The sequence below is a fragment of the Sturnira hondurensis genome, unplaced genomic scaffold, assembly GCF_014824575.4.
Source record: "Sturnira hondurensis isolate 20B ecotype Veracruz unplaced genomic scaffold, ASM1482457v3 Scaffold0019433, whole genome shotgun sequence".
Classification (NCBI taxonomy): Eukaryota; Metazoa; Chordata; class Mammalia; order Chiroptera; family Phyllostomidae; genus Sturnira; species Sturnira hondurensis.
Genome location: NW_028092064.1, coordinates 1,366,842 through 1,383,113, shown reverse-complemented (window position 1 = coordinate 1,383,113; position 16,272 = coordinate 1,366,842). Strand labels below are relative to the sequence as shown.

General features: G+C 41.8%; 1 protein-coding gene, 1 non-coding gene and 1 pseudogene across 15 annotated transcripts in view; 2 read left to right on the top strand and 1 right to left on the bottom strand.

The window, feature by feature from the left end:
- Positions 1 to 682: 682 nt before the first annotated feature.
- Positions 683 to 16,272, top strand: part of CELF1 (CUGBP Elav-like family member 1) — a 70,588-nt gene continuing 54,998 nt past the window's right edge. For 4 of the 14 annotated variants that reach the window (XM_037028027.1, XM_037028030.1, XM_037028022.1 and 1 more), the window contains exon 1: positions 765 to 836. The gene's annotated coding sequence lies outside the window, so the exon portion shown is untranslated. Of the gene's footprint in view, positions 837 to 16,272 lie in introns of all 14 variants that reach the window. The other 10 variants (XM_037028032.1, XM_037028026.1, XM_037028029.1 and 7 more) reach the window with 6 other exon arrangements.
- Positions 3,303 to 3,468, bottom strand: LOC118974566 (uncharacterized; annotated as a pseudogene).
- On the top strand, positions 10,969 to 11,130 carry LOC118974561 (U1 spliceosomal RNA). The gene has a single exon (XR_005063925.1). It is a non-coding gene; the product is annotated as a U1 spliceosomal RNA (small nuclear RNA).

The window sequence follows — 16,272 nt, the reverse complement described above, 5'->3', positions numbered from 1 at the left end:
CCCCCCCCCCCCCCCCCGCCCCAAAGCAGTTTAGGGCTGGGCCATCCATCGAGCCCTTAGGAGCTTCCTGGAGCTGCAGGATTTTGGCAAGATTGTGCGTTCACAAACCGATCATCCCGCTAGAAAGCATTTCCTTCATTTTGAAAGCTTGCAATACACTCTCATTCCACAGCTTCGCTTCTTCAAGCGAAGAAGGAAGAAGGCCCGGATCCCTCTGCTAGTCTGGAGGAGCAGAGGGCAGGGTGTGTCCAAGGCTGGCCAAGCACACCATTCCATTCAACTCATTCATTCATTCATTCATTCATCAAATATTTATTATGCGCATATTCAGTGCCAAGCAGGGGTCGTTGCCCACCAGGTCATCCAGAGCGGTACGCAGAGCCGAGAACTTCAGGTTCTCAGGCAGGAATCTTCCCATTTTTCCCTCCGGAATAGCTCAGAGACAAAGAGATGCGGCCCTGCAGCTCCGGAGGAAGAGGCTCCCCGCGGCCCGGGGGGGTTTCGGTGCGGTTGCTTCTCTAGTCCCTAGCCCGAGGGGGCGCTGCGGCGCCGGGCGCCAGGCCCGCCCCTGCGCCGCGCCGCGTTCCGCTCAGATCTGCGCTGCGGGCGGCACCGCGGTGGTACGTTCCCCATCGCCGCCCTCCCCCTCCTTTTCGGCCCTCCCCGCCGGTGGTAGGTGCCGGAAGTGCCGCCATTTTGGGGTGTTCTGCTCTGGCGGCAGCGGCGGCGGGACGCGGAGGCTCCCCCGGGACTCGGCCTCAGCAGCGAGGCGGCGGCGGCAGCTGAGGAGGCGCAGGCAGCAGTTGAGGCAGCGGCGGGCTCAGGTGCAGCCGCTGGTGAGTGCGGCGGCCGCGTGATAACGGGCCGCTGGTGGGAGGGAGCGAGGGAGGGAAAAGAGGCTGGAGGGAGGCGCCGCGGGGCGGGTCCGGTCCGGGCGGCCGCGAGCACAAGGCCCTCCGGGCGCGGCCGCTCTGCTTTCCCCGCGCCCCGGAGGCAGGTCTGGGCTCTCCTCCCGCGAGTCGGGGTCCTCTGCTCCCCTGGTCCCGCCCGGCTTGCCCGGCGCGTGCCCCCGCGCCCAGGGAGACCCGCCCTCCTCGTGGCCTCTCTCCCTCTCCTCGCGCCCTTTGCCTTCACCCTCCGGACTCAGAAGCCCTCGTTCTCTGCGTGGGGTAGCTCCGTCCTCTTTTTTCCGGCCTCCGTGCCAGACTCAGGCTGCCTGCCCGGGACACCGCTAGCCCGATCCTGCCGCCCCACATGTGCTGCTAGGTGCTCTCCTCTTGGGGGTGCCCCGGGACCCCCGCCTCGGAAGGGCAGCGCTCCTCCTCTGGAGCCGCGAGAGCCTTAGTTCCTCGCCCCAGATACGCTAGGGCTTTGGCTCGCCCTCCCCCCACATCAGGTGTTCACCCAGTCGTGGCCTAGAAGCCGTGCTGGAGTCTCGCACCCGGAGCGCGGAGAGCCGCGCGAAGAAGGGCTTTCTGCTGGACACCCGGCTTTGCGTGCAGAGCCACCGGCGTCTTGTTGTGACTCTAGGGTCCGGATGTTGTTGTAATTCTCTGAGACTACAGCACCACCTTTGAGGAGCTTCCCGGGGGTTTAGGCTCACCTATGAGGATAGGTGAAAGGGTGGTGAGATTTGGGTCGGAGCCCATTTTCAGCAAAAAAATGGAATCTGTTTCTCGCCAGCGGAGTTAAGGCTGTACTTTTATTATTGCCTGCGAGTTTAAAGGCTGTATAACAGTTTTAAGCGGCGTGGCGTGCTGTAATGTCTGCAGGGGAAGAGGTTACAGATAGCCAGTGACTCCTTGACCGGAACTTCGCCTTTAAATTAAAGGCTTTTCCTTACCTTTGCTTCTCTCTGTGGAATGGGGAGGTTTTTATCGCATTCTTTTGCCCTCTCCGTGCAAGTGGAATTTCCTAGAGCGCTCTGCCAGTTTCAGTCTCTCCTGAAATTCTTGGTGTGGACGGTGTCTCCACTTAGAATCGCCCAGGGCTCTCTCTGTTTTAACAGGCATGAACCCACGTGGAAAATCACAAAGTTAGCATAGAATGCAAAACTGGTGCTACCCTCACCCTACCTCCTGCGGGCCGATTTTTTATCGTTTTCTAACTTCATAGTATGTGGTTTCTGATTGTGAGTTAGCCAATGTGGAATCTGGAACTTTTCAGCTGTTGCTTTGGCCAGGAAGTTTATTGTTGCCCCCATGGTTCTTTCCTTTTGACTGTGGCCACCTGTTTCCATTAAGAGTGACTTTTGGCCCAGGGCATAGGTCTCAAACGTCTCTCCCATCATTCATTCTTGCCCTCGCGGGTTTTTTTTCCTACACACTCTTAGTGTCTGTGCTTAAAATCCATGAGCAGGTGGAGCTCTTAGAGATAGAATATTTTTTCTCAGCCCCTTCACTTTACTGAGGTTTCCTTAAATAAGGAAACTGAGGTTCCCAGAGGTTAAGTGACTTTGCCCAAGGTTACATAGCAAGTGCTGTTAAAACAGCCTCGTCACAGATTTTTTAAAAAGTCTCTTGCACATTGCCCGTGAAGATGTGGTGAAATGGAAAGGAAAGGGCCCTGAGCCGGTGCTAAGGCCTGGATTGCAAGCCTTGCCCCATCAGGCACTAGCTGTACAGCTCAAGTGACTGCCCTGTGCCTCGCTCAGCTCCTTCTCATCTGCAAAATGGAGGACATGGTGTCTCCCTTGCACGTGGTGCTGCTCCACCGCCAGCTGTGGCCCGTGCCACCAGAGGCAGACAGTGAAACTTTGAGTCAGATGGTTTGTTTAATGTATAAAATTCCTACCTATTTTTTTATTACAGAAGTTACAGGTTCTTTATCTTACCCTTTTTATATGCTGTAGAAGTGTTTCTTATTTTACCTAAAGAGACTTACCCAAGTAAGAGTTTTGTGTTGTGTTTTTAAGATTTAGTAATAGGTGATAAGCATAGTTGAACAGTCACCTTTAGAACACTCCAGCATGTGTGTGGTGGGCCGTGGATAGTCTGGCATGCGGGCAGGGGAGTTGCTCTTCTAAACGTGTGCTGGGCTGGAAGAGGAGGGGACGGGCATTTTTTTATATGTCCACTGTGGTGTTTTGTTGTTTTTTTTTTTTTTAAATAAAGTTTTGGGCTTTTTGCTAAAGGAATGTGGAGTGTGAGTCCTGAATTCTTTGCCCTTTCCTGTAACTGTCCGTGCAGCTTCTTCAACTTAATTTCACTGTGGGGCTGGACCTAATAAGGAAGTGGGGGGGCTGGAGGGTTGGTGGTGGGCTTATCAGGGAAAAAGAAGAGCTGTCACCTGGAGGCCAGGGGGAGTTTGGAGGAAATAGAAACATTAGTCTCCTCTGCTCAAGGCTTTGGGTGCCCCAACAAATTGCTGTATCCTCTGCCTTTTTTTAAAAAACAGCTTTATTGAAGTTTAATCCACGTAGCTCAGTGGTTTTTACACTTGATCTTAGCCAAAAGGCCGAGAAGCGATCAGTGGTTTTTGATATAGTAAATTATTTTTAAATTGAAATACATACCCAAAACTTGCTATTCTAACCAGTTTTTATATTTGCCTTTTTATGTGGAAAAATTTTATAATATAAACTTTACCATTTTAACTTTTTGTGTGTATAGTTCTGTGGCATTAAGTCAATTCTACAGATTGTTGGCAAATGTCTACAGAATTTTTATCTTGCAAATCTGAAAGTTTACAATCTTGCCAACAGCACAAGGGCGCCAATATTTCCATATCCCTGCCAACTTTTATTTTCTGTTTTTTTAACGAGTTGCTATCCTAATAGGTGTGAGGTGATAAACATCTCATTGTTTGTGTGTTTATTTTAAATATTTTATTTATTTATTTTTAGAGGAGAAGGGAGGGTGAAAGAGAGGGAGAGAAACATTGATCCTCCAACTGGGAACCAAACCTGCAACCTAGGTGTGTGCTCTGACCATAAATCAAAGCGACAACCTTTGCTTTGCAGGATTACGCCTAGCCAAGTGAGCCACAGAGTCAGGGCTCGTTGTAGTTGTGATAATGCATTTCTCTGTAATGATGTTGAGCATTTTCTCATATGCTTATTGGCCAGTATCTTTGCAGAAATGTTTGTTCAGGTCCTTTGCCCATTTTTAAATCATATTGTTTGATTTTTGTTGTTGTTGAGTTGCAGTTGTTTATATATTTGGAATTATTAACCCTGTATTAATATATGATTTTCACATAATTTCTCCCATTCTGTAGGTTGCCTTTTCACTGTCCTTTAAAAACATAATATTTTTTTATTTTGATGTAGTCTTATTCATTTTTTTTTATTTTGTTGCCTGTAGTTGGTCCGAAGGTTGTGGGTTATTGTTAAGCTGATTTTGTTGCCTGTGCTTTTGGTTTTATATCTAAAAAAAGCCTTGCCAACACCAAAACCATAAAACTTTCTTCCTACCATTTCTTCTGGAAGTTTTATAATTTTAGGTTTTAGGGTTAGGTCACTGAAATCCATTTTAAGAGTATATTCACAGTATTGTACTCTCACCACCATCTTTTCCCAAAAACTAGTTGGTTGGGCATTGTCCTGCAAATTGAAAGGTCCTGGGTTCGATTCCCAGAGCACGTGCCTGAGTTGCTGGTTTGGTCCCTGGTTGGGGTGTGTGCAAGAGGCAACCAGTCAGATGTTTCTCTCACACACTGGTGTTTCTCTCCCTCTTTCCCTCCCCCCCCCCAGAGTAAAAAAAAGAAAAAAAATTAAACTTTGTAACCATTAAGTGGTAAAGCCCCATTCTCCTTTCCTCCTAGCTCCTGGTAACCTCTCAAGTTTACTTTCTATCTGTGAATTTGCCTCTTTTAGATTTTCATGTAACTGGAATCTTAGAATATTTTTGTCTTTTGTATCTGGCTTATTTCATTTAGCACAGTTTTTTTTTAAGATTTTATTTATTTTTAGAGAGAGGGAGAGAAAGGTGGATGTGCCCGAGAAACATCAGTTGGCTGCCTTTTGCTTGCCTCCAGCTGGGCACCTGGCCAGCAACTCAGTCCCTGACTGGGGATCAAACCTGCAACCTTGGCATATGGGGATGACACTGACAAGCTGAGCTCCCTGGTCAAGGACTAGTCTTTGAGTCTCGATTATTTTTGATGATAGTTAGAAATTGAATGTATCATAGAAGTTCAAGTATTTCAGAAATACAATTTTAATCAAGAGTTAAATTTCTGTGTCGACTTTCCAAGTGGAACTTCTAACAAATTCCAAAGTTGATTGATATTAATGCAATCCAGTGTTGACCTACACACTCCTTCCTAGAGGTGCTATGGCACACAAAAATGGTCAACACGCAAGTGAAATAGAAATGAGGAATCTTCTAAAACAACCTGGAAAGCAAGTCTTTCCCATAATCAAGAGTTGATTCTTTGCCCTGGCTGATGTGGCTCAGTGGATTGAGCGCCAGCCTGGGAACAAAGGGATTGCTGGTTCCATTCCCTGTCAGGGCACATGCCTGGGTTGCGGGCCAGGTCCCCAGTAGCAGGTGCACAAGAGGCAACCACACATGGATGTTTCTCTCCCTCTCTTTCTCCCTGCCTTCCCCACTTTCTAAAAATGAATAAGTAAAATCTTTTTAAAAAAAGAGTTGATTCTTTGATTTTTGAGTCCTTAAAGTGAAAACTTGTGGTTTCAAAGAATGGTGTGACTTGAATGGTGTTATAAACACAGCCTGGGAAGGACAGCTGTGACAGCTCCACCCCGTGGGCCTAACAATTGCTGCGGTCACTGTGTGTGGCCTTACCATTTCCCGGCCTGCCTTCCCATCTTTAAGAGACACACCAGGCTGGAATGGTAATGTGAGAGTTAGTTGAGATAACTTATGCAAGGCACTGAGCAGTGTCTGGTACAGTATTGATAGTGCTATTTCCTTTTTTCATCTGTAGAAGCGGGCATACTACTTATCGTATAGGTCAGTAATGCAGTTCAGCCGAATAAAACTACACAGTTAAAATGCCTAGTAGTGCTACAATAAAAAGTAGCTACTAAGTCAGTGTTCCTTTTGTTTCCACTTTTGGGTTTATTTTGTTTTGCATTTTCCTTTGTCTTTTGTGGCATAAGGTATGAGATTGTTTCCTAATATTCAGTTCTTGCACGTGAGAGATTTTGTTACACAAGGCATCCTTCCCCGTAGAACTTTTTAGTTCATTGTTCCCTGTGGAATCCTGGGTAATGTGGTTTCCTAAGATTCATTTTTGCTCTCTTCTTAATGTGAGAGTCTTTTGATAGAAAACTGAAAATACAAATGAGTAGATTATTGGATTTGTGATGGGGACATCTGGGTCTCTTCCTAAGTAGGTAGCTGGTTTTCAGCATGGAGGGAGGGGGGAGGCTCTAATATTTAGTGTTGTAATGTGGGAGAAGAGTTAATCAGTATAGTTATGTGCATTGTAAACTGTATTGTATCAAGAATGCTTCTCGGAGCTTTTTTGCTAAAGACTATTTTCTTTTTTTTAAAGACTATTTTCTTGATGAGATCTTTGTAATTGTAACTTAATCCTTGTCACAATTAGACTCTCCTTAAAGTAGGGGTTTCTTTACAGAATTGTTCCATTGTTGTTTTTTAAACCTCTGCTTATGCTTTGGAGGCCATGAGCATATATTTATTTGAAATTCTTTGAGTTCCAAACCTGTAAAACTTTTCAAGAATGCTTAATATCCATCTTAAGCTCCATACATTCTTTTCTCTAAGGAAAGCTTTAATTCCCTAAAAACTCTTATCTCACAGGCTAAAAAGGATAAAGACAAAATTTTCTCTGGGGCATTGGGACATGGATGACTTTGTTTTTCATACTTACCATTATTTAAAAAATTTTTTAAAGATTTTACTTATTTATCTTTAAAGGGGAAGGGAAGGAGAGAGGGAGAGAAATGTCAATATATGGTTGCCTCTTGTGCGTCCCCTTCTGGGAACTGGCCTGCAACCCAGGCATGTGCCCTGACTGGGAATCAAACTATGATCCTTTGGTTCTCAGGCCCGCGCTCAATCCACTGAGCTACACCAACCAGGGCTAAAAATTTTTATACAGAGAACATTAATTGCATAAATATGAACAATTACATTAAAATTAGACTTTTCTCAATAGGTGAGAAAGGGGAGGAGACTAAATGTAAGATAATTCAGTCTCTTAAGTGATTTAAAGCATTTTAACTCTTCAAGAGTTTTGCAAAGTTCTAATAAAACATTCAGTCAGCTAACCTTTACCCTACTTTACAAAAAATGGACTCATTTTCAGAGCAACTTTTATAAGGAGGAATGGTAAGTTCTAGTTAGGCTGCAGTGAGATCTGATGGATCTCTCTTAATTGACTTTATTTATTATTATTATTTTGGGCTATTAATTATAACTTATGGGTTAGCTTTTAGTTTTCATCCAAAGAGACAGTAATAGGCCTGTATTTGCTTTCATTAGGAGAGAGAAAAGGGCTGAGGTTTTTCAGGGAGAGATCAGTTTCTCACCCATCTTAATAACTCATTTTTTATCATAATTTTTTTCTATCCAAAAGTTAGGGATTGTAATGTATATGGTTTACATATAAATTAACAACTTCTTTGTTCTGTGATTTTGTTGTTGGCAGTGTTGGTGAAATTGGACCTGGGTTCTTGAGTTTGGAAAAGAAAAGATTTCAAAGCCAAGAACTCAAATTATAAGAGAAAGTTTATTTAGAAAGTTACAGAGAGCATGCTCCTGTAGGGGAGAGTGCCCTCTTAATTGATTTTAATGTGCCACTTTTAGGTGGAGAGTATGACTTTAAAAAGAACTATTCACTAACTTTCTGACTGCCACTGACTGCCAACTCCTCTTTTTACAGCTGTGTTCAGTGTTGACAGAATGGAGTTGAATGTCACTATCCCCATATTCAAACTTGTCTTTAGTTTGGGGATTCTACAAAAATGAAGCTTTTTTTTTTGCTTGTTTGTTTCCAAAGCTGTTTAATTTTATAGTGTTACACTTTTACTTTGGAAGGTCAGTAGTCATTAGTTTCATTTATATTCGGTAATATTGCTACTCTTCAGCAGAAGAATCCCTAAATTAGAAACTCACTACTTTCTCATTGTTCTTTTGCCTTTTTTGTTTCCTGTGAGATTGAAGCAAGCTCTTGTAGAGACTGGTAATGTGTGTGGTATTTCTATGATAATGCAGGGTAATAGTCTACTGTGAGTAGACTTTTTTAACTCAATATTGTTTGGGCATCTGTTAGGTCTTTGCTAGTTTCTGTTTTGTATAGATAATTTACTGTAGGCATTTCCCAGTTTCTTTCTGTGGGTGTAGCTTTTGTGTGTGGGAAACATTTCTTTTTTCTGCTCCAGTGCCCTCCCACCACATTACTATCATAACCTCCCTGTTGTTTCTCTCTCCTGCCTGAATTCGGTCTGTGTGATGCTGCCAATTAGGTTGGGTGGGATACTGCCAGTGAGGAACACCTGTGTTGTCCTTTAGGGGGCCTGCCTGACTCTGAATGCTATCTGAGCAAGTCTTAGGGGGTCCAGGGAGTGAAAGGACATCAAGGTGACGACGACAAGCAGCTTGTAAATGTATAACTGACATTCATCAACTGTATTTGTTAATTACTGCACATTGAAGCAGTAGTGCCTTTGTGGCCATAAAATCATTTTCAGCCTTACAGCAGGCTTTCTGCAAGGGTATTTCTTCACTGGAGGCTGTGTATGTGGTAAAAGACTATTCCTTGGGTTCAGATTTCTTAGAAGGTTAGAGCAAGAGGAGCAGGCATTGCATTTTATGTTTTTCAGGCTTTACCTGTGCACGGTTCAGTTTCTGTTGGTCTCTTCCTGCACAGCTCACCTTTTCTCGGGGAGCTTTTCTTATCTGTTCATTCTGCTACTGTATCCTAGGGTGTTATTTCCAGTTTATCAGTGATACTTTTCATTTCCTCAAGTGTTTAAGCTTTTTGAAGATGGAGACCACTTTTTTTTTTTTGCTTAGTGAATTTCATCTCTTGAGTCAGGCACACAGTCCCTACCCTAATTGTACTCTGTGGTGTAGCCCTTCTTTTCTCTTTTCAAAAACACACACACACGCACACACACACACACATTTATTTATTTTTAGAGAGAGGGGAAGGGAAGGAGAAAGAGGGAGAGAAACATTAATGTGTGATGGAAACATCAGTTAGTTGCCTGTTGAACACCCTCACCAGGGGACCTGGCCCATAACCCGGGCATGTGCCCTGACTGGGAATCGAATCTGTGACCAGCCTTTCACTTTTCATGATGACACCCAACCCACAGAGCCATGTTCCTCAGGGCGATCTAGCCCTTCTTGTAACAGCTTATTGCACCAGGGGCAAACACCTAACCCAAGCTGGGCAATTCAGTTTCTCCTAGGAATTTGAGATTGACATTAGATTCAGGTCTTTAGGGAACAAACAAATCATTTGAATTCAGAGAACTTGAAACATACAACTTAGGAACTCAGATGTTAGGGTGCAGCCACATTCAAGTTCATGTATGTGGAAGTAGTGCAGGCCAGTCTTCTGCAGGGAAGGAGAATTAAGTAGATTCATCCAGAAAGATGTGTACATGGGAAGTGTATTATAGCTCTGGAGAGAGGCAGCTGTCCACATGCAGAGTAGAAGCTTGGGTGTGTAAAGGCTTTTCAGGTGTGACCCTGTCTGCTTTTGGGCTCCTTGAGGTACTCCAGCATCCTTTCAATTAATTCCATTTTTTGCTTAAGTTAGTTTGAAGGATGTGTGTCTTAATTACAACCAGAAGAGTTTTGAATAAGATACTCAGTACAGAGTTCTGCCTTATATTTCTTAAATTCATTTAAATTTTTGAATAGTCAGGCCTAGGATCATTGTTCTTTGGAAGATTGCCGTTTCCCCTGCCCTCCAAAAAACCCTCTCACTTGGAGTCTTGCCTCCTTAGTCTGTAGTGTAGACGTGATGCACCTGTGATGTTGCTTTTGGTGTATAGAGTGCTTCTCTCGGGTGCTTCGCCAGATCAAGATTGAAGGTTCGTGGGTTGGGGGGGGGGGTTTAGAAGTTTTAATGATTATTTATTTATAACTACTTCTTTCAGGCATATAAGATAATGAAATAATACTGCTGTTTCAAATAGGAAACAAAGTGAACCATCATTTAAGAATAATTTTTGTGAGGCACATGGATTATTAGGTCCTTTCTTCCTTTCTAGGTAAGTAACACATTTTTAGTGTCCTGAGTGTTTCCTCTTTTACAAAAGGTTATGGACTTGAGTGGAACACAGTGCTGTGGGTTGAATGGCAGAGACTTTGGACAAAGGGTGATGGTGAGTGGCTGAGTGCCCAGTTGATGGACTCTGTCTGGTCTCTGCTTAGTAACTTCATGAATGATCTGTAAATGGGAGCATCACAGTGGAGTTTTTCTGTTTGAGAAATGTTAATGAGAGAGGGAGGGAGGGAAGCTCTGAGAAAGACAGTTTAGTGCTTCTAATTGGATTTTTTTTCCTTCCTGTGATCATTATGTTTCTGTTAAGTTGAAAGACTTTATTCTAGAAAAACATAAAATTTCCCAGTGATATTAGTGAGGAGGAATTAAAAAGAGACAAGAGCCAGTTTTGAAATGTGGAATTATATACAACCAAGAAGGAGTAGATTTGCAGGATAGAAAAAGCTGGAAGGTGTTATTTGACACCAGAAGCCAAGTTGTTGGGAACATGTTCCTAAACTGTGTTATACCTTTGTGTCGTGTGTGTATAGCATTGAACCAAGTGCTGTGCATAAAAGTTTTGTAGTCCTTAGTGCCTCCTCAAGGTGCCTGCTGGGATCTTGCATAGTCAATATTCAATAAATATTTGTTGAATAGTCAATGGTCTAATGGTACTTTATTTTTATGTTTTGAGACAGTTCAATACTGTAGCAAATTACTGCCTTTTGAAGAAAATCAAAGTACTTTAAAGCCCCAGGGAGTTTTCTGTGGGGGAAAGAAATAAGCAGCTTTCCATTGAAAAACTTCTGAGTTATACTAACTCGGCAGGGGCAATACCATGGTCACGAAGGTGGTTTCCCCTGGGCAAGGCTGATCCGTTGCACTCTGTGTGTGCTGATCCGTACGATTTCCCCAAATGTGGGAAGCTCAACCGCATAATTTGTGGTAGTGAGGGACAGCATTTGCTCTCTCCCCTGAAAAGAAAGAAAGACATTAAGTTGGCTAAGATTTGTAATATAAAAGCATTTGTGTAGCTCTGTGATCCTGAAACCTCATATTGTATATTGCTTGGACAAAATCAGAAGGCTCCTAGACAGCCCTGATTCTGGCTCTGTTTTCCATAGCTCCAGAGATTAAGAAAAGGAGAATCCGATACTGCTGGCAGTCTGTGCTCTTTTGCTTTTCTGGCCAAGACATGCATTTAAAAATAAAATCAAGGAAATTGTAAACCAGTAGTAAAAACGAATAAAGCACCTAGGAGTTTGCCTCTTCTCATGTCCAGTTGCCTGAGTCTCTCCTATTTGTCTTTAGACTCCCTGATACCAAACTAATGTGGCAAAACTGTCCTCTGGGCTTGTCCTTTGCTCTTCCCCTTTCAAGTTTATGGGAAACAGTCACGGAAAGGCACCATGTTTAGTATATATTTGTTGTTTTTGTCACACACTATTTCTGTCTAATAGCCTCTGGATATGTTTGTTTACAAGTGCACTTTAAAGAGCTCGAAAACTTCTTGACTGAACTAATTTGGGTTAGAGATTATGGCAATGGGGTTGGGAAACTATTAAAAATAACCCTTTGGATGTACTGCAGGAAAGCTTAGGTGAGTAAATATATTAAAACCATATACAGTATTTCTGTGGAATATCTTGATGCCTATGTTTACCTTTAGCCGATGATACACCCTATTTCCTTAGATTATTATTTTTCATTAGGCTTGTGAATTTGTGATTTCTGTTTCATAATACAGTTATGGATTTGGTTTTTAATACATTTTACCTTAGTGGCATTTATACTTAGGTTTTTAAATAATTATTAGTTTGAGATCAAGGAAAGACTCAAGGAGCACAGTGATACTTACAGAGCTTTGTTTCAGGTACTTTCTAGATTACAAGTTAATGTGGATCAGGCCTAGGATAGCTGACGTTCTCGATTATTACTGTAAAATCAAGTGTTCTCTTTGTTAGTGTTCATCTGTCTGTGTAACTTTGCTCTGGGCTAAGTAAGACTTAGAGAAAGACTTCAGTCTGTTCCAAGAAGCATACAACTTCGAAAAATGTTTTCTTTTGAATTTTGACTGTTCGTTCCAGGTTTCCTCCAAAGAAACCAGATGCACAGATCAGACTTGTAAATGATCAGACTTGTAAATGATCTGTTTTCTTAAGGTATGTTCTCACAGAATGCGTCTTGGAGGAGCTGAGTCGAAGTCCACATTTAGCTGGGAGTGGCAGTTCATATCCTTGCATTGCATCCCTTTGTCCGCACACAGTGATTTGGGAGCAGACTTGGAATTAAACTTTTCTGTTCTCATTTAATCAGTTGGATTTATTTTATAATCAGTTTTTCATTATAATTATATTTTGTGCCTGCTATATTTCCGGTATATGTAGGGAAGCTGACATTTCTTGAGTAGAAACTTGCTTTGGAGAAAATTTTGAAATCTTGATAGGGAAAATATAGTAAGTAATATAATTTATGCAGTATGGTGATTTGGAAAGAAATGACATCATATATAGGTCACTAAAACTTAGTTCCGTTTGTATATTTTTATGAATAGGGAGGGGGTAAAGATTGACTTGCATACATTTAAATTAACTCTTTTTCAAGAGAGCCACTGAAACAGTTTTATCTCTTCAGAACTGTATGTTGCATGGTAATATTTCTTGAAAGCAGCTTGCTGAAGAAGTCACATCAGGCTTTCTGAATTACAAGATCCAGAACATCAAAAATTGCTTTAGGGGGAAAAAGAAGCCTGCTGGATCCACCCCCAGGAATCCTAGTGGGTCCCCATGGTAACAGCCTTCTTACTTACAACTTGTCACTGTGTAACTGTCACTGGGGTTCAAAGAAAAGCCAGAATCTCAAGAACTGTGTGGCATTAACTACTTCTTGATAAAATGCTGCTGCTGTACATTTGCAACAAGCCTGAAATAGAAAGTTCAGGGTTTTAATTTCTGTGTTCCATTAATTAGATGCTTTAAAAAGCTGCCTAATTATGGTAAGGTGCAGCAGTTGGCAAGTGGTGGCCAAGGCAGGCATAGGAGGAAGCCATAGTCTCAGAATGTTAGAACCTTCAGAGATTTTTCTTCTCTAATCCTTTCATTTTGCAAGTGAGGGAAGTGAAATGCCTTACTTTGGTTCACATAGAAGCAGAAGCAGGATTTCAGCCTAGGCCTTCTAATTTTACAGCATACTGTTCTGTTGTCCTCACTCATACATTGCATTTTCATTGCATTTACCATGCCTCTACCTTTCATAAATGAAGTCTCATTTTATGAGGTTAGGAAAGGACCTTAGAAGTCACCCAGGAAAGCTTTCTACCCAAGGAAGGGTTCTTTTCTATTCCATTTTGGACAGGCGGCCTCTGCCTCTTCCCTCTTTCATCATGTTGGGCGTTACCTAAAAACCCACAGCCTAAGTTCAGAGAGAACATAGTTTTACGTGGATCTCCCATTGTAAAGCATTGTTTTTCTTCTCTTATAAAACAGCATGAAAATCAGACCCGAGTGTTTGTTTTTGTTTTTTTTTAATTGTGTGTGTGTGTGTATGAGGGAGAGAGATAGAGATAGATATTGACCTGCTGTTCCACCCATCTGCACTCATTGGTTGACCCTTGTATATACCCTGACTGGGGATCAAACCCCCACAACCTTAGCCTACCTGGACAATGCTCCACCCGAGCCACCCAGCCAGGGTCAGACCCAGGTGTTTTTCGTCAGCCTGTCTGTCTCCATTTACGTCATGTGTGTCAGTCATGACAACATAGATAACTCATTAAAAGAATTATGTCAGGCTTAACCTAGCACTTTGAAGCAATAATGCCATATTTGGAGCAACCTAGTTCTTTAACAGGTGGAAGGGAAGAAAAGAAAAGATAAATGCTATCTCTGTGTTCAACTTAAAGTACCTTATAGTAACCTTTATATGATGAGATGACTATGAGCTAAAGAATATCAGAAGAATACTCAAAATATTTTAAAAGCAAAATCAAAAGCCAGATAAGTAGATTGTTTTGTATTTTTGTGGTATGTTTGTGAATGCNACATAGATAACTCATTAAAAGAATTATGTCAGGCTTAACCTAGCACTTTGAAGCAATAATGCCATATTTGGAGCAACCTAGTTCTTTAACAGGTGGAAGGGAAGAAAAGAAAAGATAAATGCTATCTCTGTGTTCAACTTAAAGTACCTTATAGTAACCTTTATATGATGAGATGATTATGAGCTAAAGAATATCAGAAGAATACTCAAAATATTTTAAAAGCAAAATCAAAAGCCAGATAAGCAGATTGTTTTGTATTTTTGTGGTATGTTTGTGAATGCTTTTGCCACTGTTTACAGTAGGTTAATTTACACAAAAGTGAGTTTGGGGTTCAAAACCATTGTTTTGGTAATTATTAACCACATACATCAAAAAAAGGGATCTAAGTTAATTTTTTAGGTGTCATGTTGCTTGGTAGCCAGTAACCTGTCAGTAAGTGCTTTAGCTTTTATTTTACTTTTCCTCTTTCAGAACTGCAGTTTTTTATACTAAGGACAGCATAAACACGTACTTTCTAAAAAGTTGTACAGAAATGTTTTCAGTTTCTTAAAACTGCAGGTATTTTTTCTCAGAATTTATTATACCTAGAAATGGAGAATTTGACTCCAATATTAATTTTTCTTTTTATTTTACCAGAAAACTAAAGTGAAAACACTGTTGGCAGTCCGGCTCTTTTGACTTCAACATAGTAGAAAATGAAGTTGTGGCTGAGTTTTTAATATTCTGGAATTTTATGACCACCAGCACTTTCTTGTTGTGTAGCCAAGGTAATTAAAACAATCAGATATTTTAGTCATTAGCAGGTGTGGCCTGGCTCTGAAAGAAATCTCAAATCCTAGCATTATTCTCAGTGCCCTTTTGTCTCATTTACTCTAAAACATATTTATTATTTAGTTGATATTTTGGTTCTTAATTTGACCAGTGAATTTTTTCTTAAAAGTTTATTGTACAAAGCTTCCTTTGATAGAAAGTGTGTCAGGCCCTGGCTGGTGTAGTTCAGTGGATTGAGCGTGGGCTGCAAATCAAGGGGTTGCCGGTTCGATTCCCAGTCAGGGCACATGCCTGGGTTGCGGGCCAGGTCCCCACTGGGGGCCACATGAGAGGCAACCACACATTGGTATTTCTCTTCCTCTATCTCCCTCCCTTCCTTCTCTCTAAAAATAAATAAGTAAAATCTTTTTTAAAAAGTGTGTCAGATTATCGTGTAATGAAAGAAATTTATCTGTTAAGACTTCACATTGATGAGGGTAGGGAGGGAAGGACAGGGACAAACCAGCAAGGAGGGAGGGAGAGAGGGAGAGAGATAAGATTGCATCCTTACTATTTTGTAGAGGACGAAGCTTGAAACTAAGAACCTCAGTGAAGACAGTCACTGGTTTGGGACATCCATCTATTAAGTGGTAGGACAGAACTGGGCTACCCAGTTCACCCTCCAGGTGCTGCGGTATATTCCAGTATTTTCTTGCTTCTTGTGGCCCAGTCTCATGACAGCAATGAAATACTTTACTTCTGTAACTATTCCCTTTCATGTGGCAGTATAATTTTTAACTATTAATGAATAATGTAAATTCAGTGTCTCATTCTAGAAGTTCTTACCTTTGAGACCCTTAGAAAAATAGGCAAATCTGTTAACCACCCTGATGAGATACTGCTTGTGTTCCCCACCTAAATTATTCACCTGTGTTCTTATTGTAAAGCAAGAGTAATTTAACCCTAAGAGAAGTGACATGGAAATGTGGTGTAAAGCTAGGTAGTAGCATTCATAGTATCCTCAAGTTTTTTAGAAGAAATGCGTGGGTCACAATGGAGTTCTTAAGAGCAGACAGGTGGAAGTACCCCTTTCATGGATTGTTTAGTAGATGAGAAAACTGCATGTTACATTTTTATTTGGTTTCCTAGTGAGACATGATGTGATAAGACTTCCATCTCCTTTTTAATTTTCTTCCCTTAAAGTCTAGTCCCCCTTTCCCCAGTTCCCATGGCCCATAGCTATCCTTTTGGCTCTGATGTTGCCTCTTAATTCTAAACAGCTATATTCCACGAGCTCCTAGAAAAAAGACAAAGAAAACATCCGTCTC